The following is an 18,407-nucleotide window of genomic DNA, read 5'->3' as shown; positions in this document are numbered from 1 at the left end:
ATGCCTGTAACCATTCAGGCTTCAGGTTACCTGTAAACTAAGAAAGATATCCTTAAACATTATGAGAACACCATTTATGTTTCAGCAGAAATTAAGACTTAAAATCAAAGATGGATCAGGAGAGAGAACATCCCCTGTGCATGTGCTCATTCAGATATTCTCAGAGTAGCAAGTGTATCTGTCTAAGCCTAATGCTTTAGGTGACCACTTTTTATCTCTTAGAAATGCCAGTGTTCCTGTCTGGGCATCTCTCCTTGTTTGCTAGGGACTGGACCTAAGTTACCAAGCTGATCCTTGTTGAATCTGCCTTGTGAGATGAGGACCAAAAGCACATAGGTGAGAGCCCAGTTTTTTGAGGTATCGTGCATCTTTAGCTCCTGGTGACATCACATTAAAATGCGCCTGTATATCTACTTCAGTGTCTTCCTTAGGACTTTGAAAGCACTTCTTCAGCAGCACAGTCCAGAGAACCTGCAATAGTCCACAGACAGTAAGTGACTTAAGCTGTATGTAATAGTCTAAACCAGCTTTATTGCAACATTGCAGTGATACCATTCAAACTGAGGTCTTCTTATAAAGTGCATTATTGTTTGCCAGACCAATGTTAACATGTATGATTTAAACAATGGCACAAGCAAAACTTGTGCTCTAAAATGGAGAAATTAAAGATACCAAAATATTATCTTTCCCCTTGCCAATGGGAACAGCTGGTAGGATGGGTTTACTGAACAAAAACTTTGGCCAACAGACAAAGGTTATCATTTTCACAGACTTTCCCTCTGAAATACAGGATTAACAAAACATGCTATTTTTTTTATTTCAAAATTGGAGGGTTTGTGTCTTTCATCTGGTCAAATTTAGCATGAAAGTGAAAATAATATCAAAGTTACAGGCACCGTAGGGAGACTGTTAATGTGGTAACAAAGGGCATTTGGCCAGTTAAAATAATAAAAGACTATACAGCTTTCCCAGTGATGGCTGAAGCCCAATTAGTACTTTCCAAGTAGAGCCACAATATTCCTTTCCAAATTATGCGGTTTGGCACGATTCAGAATGAGTAAACTTGCTTTCGTACAAAGGAAAAATATAATTAAGAGAAAAAACAAGGTCATGCTTCAAGTAAGCAATAATACACCATGGGTTGTACATTAGTCAATATTCATACACCTTGGACAGGCTGAGACAGAGACAAAGCAATGGCTCAGCATATAAAAAGATACATATATTATCTTAATAAACCTATGTGCAAAAGAAAAATGCAAATGGATATTTTATTTCCTTACTAGATTATTTTAAGGGAATATATATTCAATATTCATGCTTATAGCACTCACACATATTACTTAAAAAATACCCTTTCCGTTAACATTTTATACTTTTCAGTACTAAGTTGATTTGCTACTTTCATTTTGTCAAGGTACCTCATTTTTTTGTGTTGCTATTAAAGGCAGAGTGGCTTGGAAAATTTTTTTTTATCATTAAACTGAGTAAGTTTGTTGAAAGGACTTTCAACCTGGATGGTCACTCTCAAAGCCTCTAAGAGTCTATTCTTAATTTATAGTAATCCACTTTTGAGGACTCTGCAAGTGACGCAAAACCTGCAAAGGCTCAACAAATTTGAAAATAAAGTCACAGGATTGGAAAAAAGAAAGACCAGATTCAAATTTAGAGGTGAACTTGCAAGAGATTTGTGAGGGTAAGTTTTTTCTTCTCTCTTGTTTTTGATGATGTTTTTAAAATGAACAGACTATTCAGCTGAGGCTCAGGCAGAGAGGAAAACATGCAGAAAGCAAGCATGGTGACCTAGGGTAAGTATATACTGTGGTAGAAAAATGGAAACAGCCCTGCTGAGACATCTGGTTATTTTCTTGCTAGTGACACCACTCATGGGAAAGCAGAGCGATATGCCAGGAGGAAGATGAAAAAAAAGAAGAAAAAATAAAACTTCAAAAAACATGGAACCACTCCCATCACCTGAAGCTTAGACCACACACCTGAAAGGGAGTAACCCACATCCAGCTTGAGTGCAGATTGTGAACAGCCTTATCTCCCTCTCAACTCTACCATTTTGCATCTCTCTTATATAAAGTGCTTATAAGGGGGGAATTTATTATTTGTTTCCTGTTTCTTTAATAATTACAGTAACCTATGGTATTATAAACCTTCATGAGCTGCATCATCTCCCCATAGGTTCTCCATTACTGCTATTTGGTTCCCAGCTGATACAGTTTCCTTCACTTCCCAGCTCCACTAGGGACTACTTACTGCGCTAAAATCCCAAAGAGCCTCCTAAACCAGCCCTGCTCATTATAGTTCTGTGTGTGAAGAAGTGGGAAATGTGTGGGTAATGAAATTGGGAGTATATTTGTGACTCGCAGTATCATTTCAATAGTCACTTACATGTCCTGTGCACAATACACAAACTGCCTTCTCCTAAACCACAACAATGAATTGCATACAACACTCTAGTAATCTACATAAAATATGCCCTGAAACACCTGATTTTAAGGAATTACTTGAAAGACAGAAAAATCCTCCCCAGCTATAGAGTTGCCTCAGTATTAAACTACTTTGAAGAAGGAACAAGTTGCCATAAATCTTATATTATAGACTGTATTGTTTTAAATGACCCCCATCTCAGACTGAAGGGGAAGCAGAAGTCAGTGCAGGAGCAAGGCACAAGGGTCTATCTGTCCCATCAGCTGCCATGTGCCTGCATTAGCCAGTATGCACAGCAGCATCCATGCTGATGCACAGCCTCTAATACCCAGAGTGGATTTTTCTCCACTTTTGCCCTGGAATCAACGTGGCACTCCTTACAATGTGAAATTGAAAATTATCATACCCTTCTGTTGTATATCCACCTTAACCCTCTTCTCTTAAAACAGATTATCTCACTGATCTTACCATACCGTCTCCACACTAATAAATCTTCTTTCAGGAAACAGCAAATCTATTTCGCTCTGAATCAGAGCTCCAAGAAATCTAATGGAAACAAAGCCAATACAAGAAAAAGAGAGAAAATAACTGGGGAGAAAACCCTCTGTTTTACATAGATAATATTTTCTGAATGCTTCTCCATATAGGTACCAAACAATGTTTTCTATGAACTTATTGATGAGGCCAAATTCTCAGAGAAACATAAATTTTTCCATCTTGGAGAAATATAATTTATTTTAATTTTAAAATGGTACCGGAAGGTACTGCAGAAGAGGAAAAACTATTATTTTATATTAAGAGAATAATACAAACATTTCCCATGTAAATAACTGCTGAAGGTTTATTCCCTGCTCTTCACTGTCCCCCCCCACCCCCAAAACATTTAAAATCACTTAACAAATATTTTTCTATATAGAACCTGTATTAATGACAAAATTATACTTGTCAAAAGAACCTCCTGTCAAACAAGTATACCATGTTTACTTGCAAAACTCACTATACTTGCATGCAGCAATTGTATTTTGTTTCTCTTCTGTGTATGTTCTTGCAATGCTTTCATCGCCCCTATGGTTCTGTGTATCCTCCAGCAGAATATTAAACAATGTGACCGGTATCTGTCATGTGTAGTTTAATTCTTTCTTAATTAGCCTAACACCTCTATCAGATTAAAATCAGTAGGATAATATTACCATATACTACGTTTTACTTTCTGTGACGTTTCTCTTTGTCAGGCACTTTTCAAATCCCTTTCCCTTATCAACACAGTAAGTGTATCATTGTCTAAAGAAAAAAGACTAATGACAAACCTTTGTCCTAATTTGACAAATACTAACTACAACTAGCAAAAAAGAAAGCGGCGTATTAAGGAAAAGAACTGCTTTAAAACTTATCTTGTCAAGTAAGAATGATCATTTGGTTGCAACTTGCTGCAGTGAATGCCTGCAAGTTTCTGATGCCTGGACACGTCTCAAATATTTCTAAAAATATAGTGAGTTATGAGTAAAGAAAAGTAAAGTCTTCTGACAGACATAGTAATTAATTTACTTTTTGAAGCCACTATTTGCATATGATAGATTTACTTAATCACATCATAGAATCATACAATGGTTTGGTTTGGAAGGGTCCTTGAAGATCATGTAGTTCTAACCCCCCTGCCATGGGCAGAGACGCATTTTGCTAGACCAAATTGCTTGAAGACTCGTTCAACCTCGCCTTGAACTCTTACAGGGATGGGGCATCCACAGCTTCTCTGGACAACCTGTTCCAGTGCCTCACTACCCTCACAGGAAAGAATTTCTTCCTAATACCTAATATAAGCCTACTTTCGTTCAGTTTGAAGTAATTCCCCTTTGTCCTGTCACTACCTGCTCTTATAAATAGTCTCTCTCCCATCTTTCTTGTAGGCTCCCTTCATGTACTGGAAGGCCATCGTTAGTTCACCCTAAAGCCTACTCTTTTCCAGGCTGAACAATCCCAATTCCCTCTGCCTTTCCTCATAGGAGAGGTGATCCATCCTTCTAATCGTCTTGGTGGTCCTCCTCTGCACTCACTCCAACAGGTCTTTCCTGTGCCAAGGACCCCAGACCTGGATGCAGTACTCCAGGTGGAGTCTCACCAGAGCAGAGCAGAGGGTCAGAATCACCTTCCTCAGCCTGCTACTTTAGATGTGGCCTAGGATACGCGGCTTTCTGTGCTGCAAGTGCACATTGCTGGCTCATGTCTAGCCTCTCATCCACCAAGTCCTTCTTGTCAGAGCTGCTCTCAATCCATTCTCTGTTCAGCCTGTATTTATGTTTGGGATTGCCCCAGTCCAGGTGCAGGACTACAGAACCCTGCACTTGGCCTTGTTGAACTTCTTGAGGTTCTCATGGGCCCACTTCTCAGGCCTGTCAAGGTCCCTCTGGATGGCATCCCTTCCCTCCAGCATGTTGATTGCACCACACAGCTTGATGTCATCAACAAAATTGCTGACAGACCTTTTGATTTATGAAATCAACACCTTCCAAACTCAGGTTAACAGAATAAAAATATACCAAGACTTCTTCCTCCTTTGGTGAAAGTCATTATATTACCATTGAAAGACATTCAGATCTCCCCAGCTGAATATACCAGTCATTCACGCACAGCTATCAGCACCACAGGGATGCCCTAAACAAAATACAACATATTAAACATTACTGCACCAGAAAGCTAATATGTTCACTTTACCATTTCAACATCAAAGAAGGTATTATACAGCAATAGCCAAGGAGGGCACATTAAGTAAAATTACCTTTTAATAACTTAATAAAATAATCCTGAGCAGATACAGATTGCCTTCCCAATAAGCATATTCCCATCATATAAAACTGACGAAAAAGATTTTTCAAAATTTTTCAAAGATGCATGCAGACAACTCTTATGAATACATTTTCTCAGTCCAACACCCTTATGCAAAATTAAAAAAAAAATCTATCACATGATTTTTAAATAATCTTTCTCCCTCTAAAAAAATCCTTCAAAAATCTAGTTCATCTTTCTACTAAAGGGCAAAGATACTGATTGTGGGAATTCACTAGTCTTCTGCTATCTATACTTGTACAGCTGAAGTTATTTTATAAATTGCTGGCTTCCACATCAAAATGAGGAAATGTCAATTATTTTCTTAAGGATTCAAAGTTTCCAAATTCCTAGCTATTTGGCCTTGCAGTCCAAAATCATCAGCATGCTTGTGAGAATGTCCATGTCTTTTAAAACGTAAGAGTTATATGGTCTTCATTCCAAAATGTGTGGCCCTTAAATGGAACCTTTACAACTAGGCGGTAGCAAAGCTTTTTTACCGTGAACGGTTCTAAAAGTATTGATGTAATAATCCTAATTGTTTTGAAATGCAATATTTAAGCAGCTGTGAGTATACAAGGCCAAAAGAGAATTTCCTAAAGTATTGTGTGCAATGTACCACATTTAAACCTTTATGTTCTATCGTATTACATTGAAGCACTTGTGAAAACGTCTCCTTAATGTGTCATGCCTGGTGCCGTCAGTGTGCTGAGTACCTCCCTACATCATTCCTTTTTATTTTTCTATAATCTTTGGCATCAATTTATCCAAAATACATGTCAGCCTTGGAAAAAGCACATTAAAAATACACACCACTAAAATCACTTTTAAGCACATAGTGTTGGCAGTGGAGACATGCACTCAAGGATTAATTAAAAATCTGCTGTAAGCTAGGAGAATATCAGTTGTAAATAACATAGGAGATAGATCAGGGTATGCATATTAACAGACTGCAAGGTTGTTAGTTGCCAGTGGGATAGAACCATGAAAAAGCAAATGCCATCCAAGTATGAACCAATTAAACTATTTCTTAGCAGAGAAAAGGATAAAGTCTCTGCCATTGCTTAAAGCACCTGAGAGATCTCACACAGATTTTTTTCATCGCATTTGTGAAAGGTGAAACAGTTGAAGACCTATAGAGATTACCAAAGAGGAGCCATTTTAAGACCCAGGCTGAAAAGTTTTTCCTTGTTTAGTCTAGTAGAAACAAAAGCTGACACAGGAAATAATTATTCTCTAGAAACACAATAGAGTGGTAAACAGTAGGCAAGGAAAAGAACTATTTATTCTAGCAGACAATGTTGGCACAAGAACAAATGGGTGTAATTTGGCCATGAATAAATTTAGTCTGGAATCTAGAAGATTTCTGACCATAAAAGTGGTGAGATTCTAGAGCTGTTTTTTAATACAAGCGGTGGAGACAAAAAAAATTGCTCAAGCAATTTAATGATGAAAATTGCTAAGTTCATGGAAAATGTCACAAGCGTAGTTCCCTGAGTAGGTAAAGGACTGCATTTTGGTCATCCAGGAGATTGCTTCCATCATCATGTTTGCCTATTTTCTGAAAGCATGGGGTAAAAACAAAAAAAAGTTGAAATTAAATCTTATTTATGCATGCAGTGTTAAAAATAGTGCTTAAACAAGTACCATCCATATGTAAATGGCCTCTGTAATTAAGTTTGTGTTTTGCAGCATGAAAACAACTTAACTTGATAAATAGGTGTCACATTGTACTTCAGTGGTTGGAAGTTAATTCTTTTTAATGTAAAGATGCAATTTGTCACATTTTAATTTTCTTAGGGTTTCTAGTGTATCTTTCTACTACTTTTATTTTGCCTCATTTTCTTTAAAGTTGTAGACTACAGTATTATCACCATGTGGACAACAATGAGACAGCTGGAAAATAAAGTCCGCCTATTTATTTATACCAGTCTAGCCACATTTGGCTCCCTCAGATGAGTATTTGCTGTTAGTCTAAATCAGTACTAGGAAAAAGAAAGAAACCCTGATGATCACCAGGGAAAGATGGAATCTCAGTATCAGAAAGAAAGAAACAAACATAAATCAAACATATGTGAGTTAGAAGAATAACTTCAAATTCAGGAAGAGTGTCCAAAGGAAACAAGGAAAATATTATGAAGCTAATTTCCACTAACATAGAAAGAATTTGCTGAGATTGCAGTCAGGGTTTTAGTCTAGAGACCCAACATGAAAGCACTTCAGGTTTTCTTGTGCAGCTTCTGATGCCTGTTACAGCCTCACTATTAATAGCTAGCAAATATGGTTCACTCAACACTATAGTGGCTCTTGAAATTCAGGTCTGTGGAATACCACTGTGCCATCTGAAAAATTACAGTTATTTAAAAACTCATCTATATTCTCTCATCAGTAAAGCCAAGCAGAAAAAAGAAAAACAAAATGTTGCAAAGGTAAAATAGTAGTATTTCCCTATCAGTGTCAAAATATAAATAAGTGACAGAATACCATCGAAAATAAAATTAAATGATTGCATATGCATAAAGAAGTGTTAAATATTCTAATTTTCAAGTGCATGTGTGCACATATGTATATAATCAGAAATGTATTTTTATCGTGAATTCAATTTATAATCTGTGTTCTCTGTAAGCCCACTTGCAAAAGATTTACTATGGAAGAAACTGGATTATCAACTACAGTATGTGTAGCTGTTCGCTTACAGTCAGTACTTACCCATCAAATGTTATGAAAATATGTCAAAACATAACTCAGTTTTCAGTTCACTTTAATTCACCTTTGTATTAAAGTGTTTTTTCTCTTCCTATTTGCAGTTAGTAGCTACTGAATACAGTAGCTTTTGCCAAATCTACAATCCTGAAGGCCTCAGTAAGCTTTTAAGAATAAAAGGAGCCCACATCATTAAGAGAGCAATTTCAATTTCTTTATGCCTGAAGTTTACTCTCAGATACTAGCCATGATGTTATGAGGTGGCTGCCAATTGTCACTTTTTTTTGAACTTTACTTCTTCACTTCTGCTTGCGGAGTATAAATGAGTTTTTTAACAGTGTTATGGACAGGTTTAGAAGGACAGGTCTCTGATGAGGAATTGTTATTTCTCCTCATATATAGCTCTTGAGAGGACATTGTGCCTTGTCTGTTGAACAGAGGAATGTGTTTTTCCCCTGTGAAGTTTGGTCTGCCCATCCCAATAGTACCCAAATACCAGGTGGGACTTGGTAAAGTTTTACTATCGATTGTAAATGAATAGCTGCTGATTTAGCTATTGAAAGTGAAACTACAATATCCAAAGAGGAGAAACAAAGAAAAGGAACTGTAAGTGCCAGGTTATTGTGTGTTTCTGAAGTCTGTGCACAATGAAAATGCAACTACAATATGGGAAGAAACTTTAGCATGTTGGGTGTGATCAGTGCTCAGTGGAGGTCAGGTAGTTGAAAGCAAAGGCTCTTGTGGTCATCAAAACTGGAAATATCATGAAAAAGAGGCACTAACTTGTGATTTCTGATTTATCTTAGTGTCAGACCAATTTGAATTTCTGTCTCTGCCATTTGGATGTGCTGATTTTTCAATTAAGTTTTCCCAATTTTAATTCAGCAGGAAAATTTAATATTTGGGAAGCTATTAAGTACAGTTTCAATTCTCTCTTTAGTGTTTATATAGATTAATTATCAGAAAACTGAATAAACCTGCTTGGGAATAAGGAAGAATATTAAATAAAAGTACTTTGCAAGTGGCAATAGATCTTTAAAGATAGAGGAAAACGGTAAATATGCAATTAAGAAAACTGCTGACAGGCACCTCTAAAATAACTAAGTATTTATTCATCAACAATGACAATTGCATTCCTAATTAGCAAAAGCCACCATGTTCCTTCATCTAACTTCAGCTCACTCATTTATATAGTTTTCTCATGCAGATACAGTAATATTGACTCAACCCAGATTGTGAAGGAATTTAAATAAGCTACGGCCCTGACACAATTCATGATCACTTTAAAAAAAAACCCAAAAAACCAAAACCAAACAAACCAGCCCAACCTTTATGGTTACAGTAATTAGAAAACCAAATGCACATAATAGGAATATCCACAGATTCTTATGATGTAAATTGTATGTCTGTCTAAAACAATAAGTTTCCCTCTTCTGATATTCCAGGATACGTTAGTTTATTTTTTAGATTTTCTGATTTGAAATCTGTGCCTTAAAATTCAATGTTATGTTGGTGGGTAATGAAAATGAGCAACTTATTGTGAGTTGTTTAAATGAAAATCCAGAAACTTCCCTGTTTATGTGATAGGTTTTTACATGAACATGAAAGATGTTTGCACTGTACTTAAGTGACCACAGATAAATATACAGAATACTGGCTGCCTCATTTCTAGAAGTCATTCCAACCTGGGCCTGAAAAGTTCTTAAATCCTTGTAGAAGACACAAGAAGTTTTAAAAATTGGTGCTGGCAGCTAGAAAGCTGTTCAAAACTTGCACATGAACTAGATTACTTTCTGCTACATGTAAATCTATGAATGCTGCAAGAATGTTTGGCTAGGTTGTTGTTTATAATTATTATTATTACTAATAATAATACTAATACTACTAAAATCTTTAATTTTTCTAACAGCTAATCAGAGCCTGAAATCACTTATTTTTTTCTGGAGAGAGTGGGAATCGTACTTTCTTTTAAATGCAATCATCAATTAATTTTTTATAGAAGTAGGTAGGAGACTTACAATAAGGTTGTTCAAAAAATGGGTTGCCCTCATGATGTGAATCTTTCAGCTGTAGTTTATAGCTTTATTTTTTTATGTATTTTCTGAAAATTATCTTCTCTGAATATCTCAAAATGTCACATTGTTTTCTCAAATATTTAGTGAACATTCTTCCTTCAGACAAAAATCAACTCCAAAGTATAGACCTTTTGTTTTCCCTTCATACAGTGTTTTGCCAATAAAATTGCTTTTTCTTGATGGGTATTGTGACTAAATATATGCTATTGCAAATATTTTCCACTGTGTTTTTATGAATGCACAGAAATTGTGGAAGAAAGTAGACTACTTACCTACAAATAATATAAACTTACCTGTATAGAAGTATGTACTTGACAAGAGTCCCTACTGCTACTGCTGTAGTTGAAGATGAAAGGATCTCTCCAAGTTCAAAACAGTACATAGGGAATTTTTCAGTACTAAATTAAGACAGCATTTTAATGTTTTATAAATAAACAAAAAAAAATTATGGTTTCGTATCAAGCCTTTTTCACATGCCTATGATACCCCTTGACAGCTATATTTTATTTTTTGCCTCTAACATCCACAAAGTACCACTGAAACTTAAAATTCTTTCGGCTAGTCAATTTTATAAATTGTATTAGCTAGTGATCAAAATTCACCCAAGTTATGTATATATATATATATGCCAAAACTAGATTGATCTTAAAGAGCATGAGCTCTGTGTTCAAGAAAAATTTTTAATGAGCAACAATTCAGCCATTTTGTCTTTACTTGCTGAAAAACCTCCTCCTAATTTACCACACACAGAACTAATGATAGGAGCACTATTTTCCACCAGGATTTCCCCCTGACAGTTACTTATTCATTATTTGACTCACATTTGTTAATGAAATTAATTTCATGGTGCCCTGTAAGGTGAGAGTATTGTGTCTGGAGATACTTATTTACAAAAACAAAATAAAGACTGAGAGACTAAGGTCACAAGTATTGTCTGAATTGAGGTAGACAATCAGAAGCAAGAAAGTATTTGGGGTTTTTCTGTGTGTGTTTCTTTTCCTGCACATGCTCCCGTGGACTCCAGATACTGTTGCGAGAGCTCAGCAAGTCACACATACTGTCGGGCATTCAGAATATGAAGTGCGAATCCTTAAGTAATTACCTAGCATCAAGTTCTGTGGCAGAGAAGAAGATGCATTCCAACTCCTAAATATAATAAAACAAACACAGAACACAAAAACCAGAAACTGTAACCAATTCATAACCAGATCAAGCCCATCAGCTCACCAGAGACTGCCCTTCATGAAAAGATAGGTTGTAGATTTAGTAGAGATAAGCTTTGAAGAAAATAGTATCTTTTTAGAAAAGAAGTGGTGACAATTTTCACTACTTCTGTGCATAAAATACCCTTATCAAAAAGGTCAATTTAAATGGGATGTAGCTGCTTAAGCTAATGTGAAATATATGGTCACCTTACATATATTACAGGTGCAGTATTTTATATAATGCAAATTAAAATGCCTTAAAGCTATATCTGAACACCTGTGCTAGAACTTTGTATATGTATATGAGTAAGCCTTAGTGTAGTCTATTGGGTTATGGACCCTTTTTCTGCAGTCTCAATATTGATTAACAGGTTAACTTTTCTGGGTGACTTGGAATTTCACCACATAATACTCATGCTAGGTATAAATATGACAAGTTTGCAGAAGAGCTGCCTGTGAAAACATAGAAATTAAAGATTTTCCTACTCCTTTTTAATTACTTAATAATGGCATTTTCCCACTTCTTCTTTAATACGTGAGTCAGAAGTATATTGCATACAGATAGTTTCTCATTCTCAAAGCCCCTCTGCATACCTGCCTCTCCCCTAGACCCATCAACCAGGACATCGCCTTTAGGAGCAGAGGATGTGGGATCTCATCCATTTGCTATCTCAGTGAAACTTCTTACCATTACTTACTACGTGCAGGACAGAGGAGTGGCCAGTTGCTATGGCTGTTGTCCCACTGGAGATGGTTTTTGAATGAACATAGGAAGCAAAGAAACAAAGAGATGAGTACAAGAAAAGGCTTTTCTATTGAGCATTTCACCATGTAACTGCATATAATTTAACCACACGTTCACTTCTGCACGACCTTGTGGAACGTTGAGTATAAGTGAACAGCAGAGTAGAAATCCCACAGTCTATCAATTTATTTTTATTCCATTTCAACAACATTTCCCAGTTTACCATTTTTCACAAGTGCCAACTCATTGTGTGTGCTTCAATATGCATGACTACCTACAAATGAGGTATAACATTGAAAATATTCTTTTGGACACAGTTTCTCAGTAAACTTTGAGACAAGATCTGTGGTAGAAGTAATGTTGAATGCAGTTAGGGAAAAAAAAGGCACGTTTTCAGGTACAAATTTGGCCATATTTTGAATTCCCGCTCATTTTTAACTATGTGTTTTTTAGAACAAATTCTAACACAATGAGGAGTTTAACCTGATCTGGAAAACTCACAGCAAGAATCTCTGTTGGCATGAGACCTGGAAAACCCATTGCCTCTGCTGTAATTCCCATTTAGGATTTCATTTCCCCCTTTTGGTCAGTCAGAAATTTGATTTTCAGAACTTCTGGTTATGTTACACAGCTAAAAACACAGAGCAGGTGTAGGTTTGTAGTCCATCAAGAAACTGATCTGATGCTGTGAAATGCAATTCAAATACTTTTAAGGCCAACTGTGGGTTTTGATCCTATCTATGTAATATAAACTGACATGGCAAAATTGTTTACCTCTATCACATCCTGTGGTTATCACGTGGCATCAAAGAGGGAGTGAGCTGCTCTGGTATTTTAATAGTACCTATGAACCCATTTGGATTTTTTTCTGTTTAGCTCTGAATTTTCTACATCAAAACGGTTGTTTGGAAATGATGTTTTTTTCCTTTCGATTTATGTTGGTCTTACTTTCCTCCTCACATTTTTGTTTGGGAATAATGGTGTGAAATTCATAGCAGCCAGAACGCAAAGGAATCTAGCAATTCTTACACATACTCATCAATAATGCATTTCTCTACATTCTTAAGGGATCATATTTCCATAGGCAGTTGCAATTAATTCAAAGCAATTGTACAGTGGAAGAAACCCAACAAAACCCATAACAGTTCCTCCTATCCTCAGGGCTCTTGTCCAAACAGATACAATCATTACAGATCAGAACTTGTGTGTTTTATAGCAGATGATAATACAGAATTGACAAGCGAGTGAGCACAGATATTATCAAAAAACTACAGGAAAGAAGGTCCCTTCAATTGTCAAATAAACCTATCCTGAGATGCTGATTTCAGTTATGTGTAGCTCAGGTTGTGTGTACTAGTGAACAGAAAAGATCTTCTGGTCAGCATTGTGTCAACTACACATGACTATTGCAATCAAGAGGAAAAAAAAAAACAAACAAAAAACCAGCAACAACTTTCACAGGAAGGATGTAAAGGAAGGAAATTAATTAATCCATCTTTTATGTTGGTGGCACAGGGAGACTTGTTATTAAATTCAATGGTAGTAGAATGAGCTCCAGTAAGTTTTTCACGTGTGGCTTCATCATGGTCACTGCCCAGCTGCAGATGAGGGTCCACCAAAGGCAGATGAGGGAATTTTATTCAAGTGGATATCTGTGTTTAATTGGGAACTCATGTAAAGAAGTGGTTTTGCCCCTACTTTGCCATTGCAAATTCATTTTCAGACAAGTAAGTGTAACACAGTGAAAAACATAAGCACAAAATCAGACTAATAAATCTTTGATATGATGTGTAATAACTGTCGAATCACTATTGCTGAAATTAGTGGCTTTATATTAGAAGTTTGATATTGCACAGTCTCCCATTTATTTTGACGCATACAGCTGTACATCCTAAACACTTCAACTGTAGCTACCTGATTGGCTATAGCCGTATCAAAAAATACATGGATGATACAGTTGACTATATTTTAACACATTTTGTGAGACAATATTGCTAATTTTCACTTCACAATCCTGTGTCTGAAAAGGTTTTAATGATTGTTTTCCCATTTGCATGTGCAATGTATCCTGCTGGCAGACTGCAATCCTGCTGCCTTTGAAACACACACCAGCCCAAAAGGCAGAGTTCACTTCCTAAGGTTCTCAAACTTTTTCAGAGTACTTTTTAAGTCTCATAGATACCCCCAGCTCCTGAGTGCACTGTTTTAACAGACTCTGGCAACTACTGCAGGGGCTTGCACTGACAAACAGCATTAGGCCTGACAAGCACTGCATATTTTGGAGTGAGAGGCCAGCATGGAGGAGCGTGAGAAAGCTAGTGGCATGTTAAAAGTTCAATAACAGAAACACAAAGTTGGAAGACTCCAGCATGGGTCCACAGAACGATTCAGATCACGCTCTTACATGAAGCCACCAATAGCATGTAAACTCTCTCTTAGCTCTGCTCTGCAATTGTTAATGTGGACATCTTGCACCCTATGGCCAGCTGCTCTCTAAAGACTTTCACAGCAGATGAGACTGATAAAAAAATTAGGATTATAAAGACTCCATGGAGTCAAGCTAATTAACAGATCATGATTTCAAAGCAGCATATGATACTGGAAGATTGTGGCAGTAACAATAATAACAACATGAATACTACCAGGTATTTGTATGGTATTTTGCAATTCACATTGCTGTTTGCATGATCCTTGCGGTATAGTAGTTATATCAGTATGTTATATTTCTCTACAAAAAAACCATAAAAAGCTCGTCATAAAATAGTTAAACCAAAACACTTAGCTCTCTTCCCCAAAGTTCAGTCTGAATATCTTGATTTTATTACCACAGTAACATAATGTAGGTTTTCCACTTTTACCTAAGTTTCAGTCTTTGCTCTGCCCAGGGATTTTTCTTTGTTAAGTTTTGAATACCATGTGAAAATGAACAATATAAATATAGCACTGAATGGACTAATTATTTCCAGGTAGTGTAGTAACTTGAGAGTGTGTTGTCTAAGAAGAGCAGTTTGCTAAATCACATTACCGAATTATTTAGAATTTGAGTTTTTTGTATAATCATATATTGTGCCCTTTCAAATTCCTTTGTTATCATAGCTCAAGCAGTAAAACCTTCTGCCTCTTCTACTTCTAGAGAACAGTCTCCACTAATGTACAGGAAATTCAGAAGTACAGTAAATTGTGTTTTGATAAGACAAGATATCTAAAATTGAAAGGTTTCAAAACCATTATTATTTAGGTAGAGTAGGCTCTTATTTAATAACTGTAAAGAGTAAAATCTCAATGCAAACACAATCTGTAAATTCTGGTTTTTGTGTAGCATTTCTGCAAGTGTACATTCAATAAAAGGCTATATTTTAAATATACTTTCTTGCCCAGTTTTAATGTGAACAAATACTGAAACAGATGTCATGAGATCGTGCTGTGTTATATAACTATGTGCTATAAACATACATTTCTCTTAACAAAACAGTCATATAAGTAAGAAGAAATATTGCTTACCTTCCTCCCTTAGAAAACATTCCCTGAAGGCAGAGTAAATATGATTATAAAATGAAAAACAAGCTTGAAGTGTGCAACTCACACACGTACAAACAGCAGATACAGTCGCCTCCATGAAGAATGCCTGTTTTTAGCCTTCTGTACGTGTTTCTCACTTCTCCACATTCTAGTTATGCTACAAGCACTCAAACTATGCTTAAAATACTATTCTGCAGCATAGCTATAGGCACCAACATACTGCATAAATGGTACTTACTGTTCCAGAAGTCATGCATCATCCTATAGGAAATTTACGCCTTCAAAACAGGGATTTGTTACAACTGAGCAGATTGTGGCAAAACACTGCACCTGACTTGTCAGAAAAAGTTGTTACTTTCAGTGATCAGCACATATTCACAGAGTTTTACATTTATGTATGTGCATGTGTACCTACATACACACACACACACATCTACAGGAGTCACAGCCTCTCTCTCACAACCGTATGCTAATTGCTGAATAGAGGGAAAAATCTTGTTAGTATTACACGCAATTGCTTTTCTTGTCCATGGCTTTTGTATACATTTTTCATGTAGTACAACCAAGACCGGTGATGCTACAAAGCATTTCTAACTCAGGAGTAATTATTCACATAAGGCACCGAACTCATTTTGGCTTCGCCTATGAGAGCTCTGTGACTGCAGCAGCAGTGCAGGGTCTCTCTGCTGGCACTTGCTTGCTGCAGTCTTTATGCATGAGTATACATTATAAACAAATTAGTAACACAATGACATCCGACATCCAAGAACTAAAGAAAATCATGGAGAATCAATCAGGTCCTACAGCAGGCATGTAGATAGGCTGTAAAAACATTTAAGAGTAGGCAGATTTTCTCCTGTACTGTCAAAGTTAAAGGTACCAAAAGGAAGCACGCACTAAGGCATTTTTGTTCCTCTGTGATATTGATCCAATGCCAGACGTAGTGAAACACAATGGGCACACAGTCAGCCTTGGTAAATTAGGTAGATTAGAGATCATTTGATGGTATTCTATTGTTGCTATTGTAATCACAGTAATTTTCACTGGTAATGGTGCTTCGTGATGAAGTGCGGTTCTCACAGGATAATTGTGAAAGGTATCGAAAGATTCAGGGTGTAGCATCTGGTTTTAAAAGCTCTTCAGATTCAAATTGGCATTTTACTTTATCTTGAAAATTTATTAGAGATTCAGATCATGCCGGTTTAAATGGAAAGGTGAAAGCAGGGTAATTTCAATCTATGAATTATTCAGATTCAGACTGGTGAAATTGCCATCCATGAACTGATTCTCTGACAGTCTCTTTTGCAGAGCCTCCATTACGCTTGTCATTTTTATTTCTTTATCTACAATCTCTTTCTCAGTTACTGAGCTCGTCCCTTAGGGCTGTGCTTCACAAACCAAGTATTTAAAATTGGCAATAACCTAAATGTGTTGCTGTCTCGAATCGCAGTCTCCACAGGCTGTCTTTTCCAAATCATTAAAAGCCACATTCACGACGGTGTCTGCTAGGCTCTTCGATTAGATGAATTAAATTAAAAGGAAAAAAAAGCCAGCAAAGAGAAGAGACCAGGGTGTCATATCGAAGAAGAGTTATGTTCCTGTAACAGTCCAGCAAAGAAAGTGGTGCTTTGTGCTTGTTCCTTTGTTGTCAGTGTAACCCATTCTAGTTGCATAGCATCACGCAGAAAGAAACAACTGTTAAAGCAGGCTGACTTCATGCCCCGATTTCCAGCAGAAGCAGATAAGGACTGCGTTACAGACAGACTAATCCACGCAAATGTACAGTCAGAGACCAACCGTAATTAATAGCTTCTTACAGGCAAGAAAAACAGAAGTAGTAGTAGTAGTAGCTGTAGTTGTAGTAATTGTAGTATTAGAAGGAGAAGAGACTGGATACCCGAAAGGGTTTCGTTCTCTCAGGCAGCGACTGGATACCCGAAAGGGTTTCGTTCTCTCAGACTCCAACTGATACAGATTGCAATCCCAGAGACTCTCCACTTGATGGCTGGTTGTGTCATTGCTAGTCGACTGCTGCCCTGTATCCAGAAGGACTGGGACTGATTTAGGTCAGAGAGTCTAGATTCCTGTTTGAGCTTTGCTCTAACTGATGTAAGAAATTGCGGCAATCTGTATTACCCGTCTATATGACCCTGGGACGCTGGCACAGCTTCGGCCGTGGAGTGCCCACAAAAGGCCCCAGTCGGACAGACTGACAAGTACCAGTCGAGACAGGTACCATCTCCTTTGTCCTATTGCTCCAGGTACATTACCGTAGCATAAAAAAACCCTCTTTTAGTACGCAAAGTGGGAAACCAGGCGTTCTTCCTCAGAGGCAATTTGGGTACAGAGCTCCGAGCAGTCCCTGCTCAGCTGAAAATGCTGCCAGGCTGAAGCCAACACATCCAGGCTGTGTCTGTTCCTATGCTAGCACCAGGAATATTCCCCTCATATGAGAAAGACAAGAATAAAAAAAATCTATGCTGCTTTGTGCCTGGTTCTATGCGTCTGCTTTGCCGCACTGCGACTAGAAAACTGCAGCAGTAAGAGCTCTGGCAGTTGCGATAATGTAGAAAGCAGCAGCTCTGTGACACAGCAGTCAGCTGACTCACAGTGTTATCATTCAATGTCCTCTATAGAATAAGGCCAGTTTCTAAGGTAGCACCAGGAGGATGACCTTGCATACAAAAATTGGGCTAGGAGGAGTGGCAAGACTTGTGTACACCTGCAAGTGATTTTGTGGTGATGTATAGCACTATCATCGGGAGCATGCCGGTTTTTAATGGTCTCTCTTCTCTTCCTTCTTCCCTCCTTTGCAAAACAGAACTTGTCATCTATTGAGCATTTTTTCTTCTATCATGAAATAGTCAACATGGCCATGTACAGCTGACGACAATAGTAACC

The sequence above is a fragment of the Neopelma chrysocephalum genome, unplaced genomic scaffold (genome assembly GCF_003984885.1).
Source record: "Neopelma chrysocephalum unplaced genomic scaffold, ASM398488v2 Primary Assembly neopelma1_26, whole genome shotgun sequence".
Classification (NCBI taxonomy): Eukaryota; Metazoa; Chordata; class Aves; order Passeriformes; family Pipridae; genus Neopelma; species Neopelma chrysocephalum.
This window is presented reverse-complemented; position numbering follows the sequence as displayed.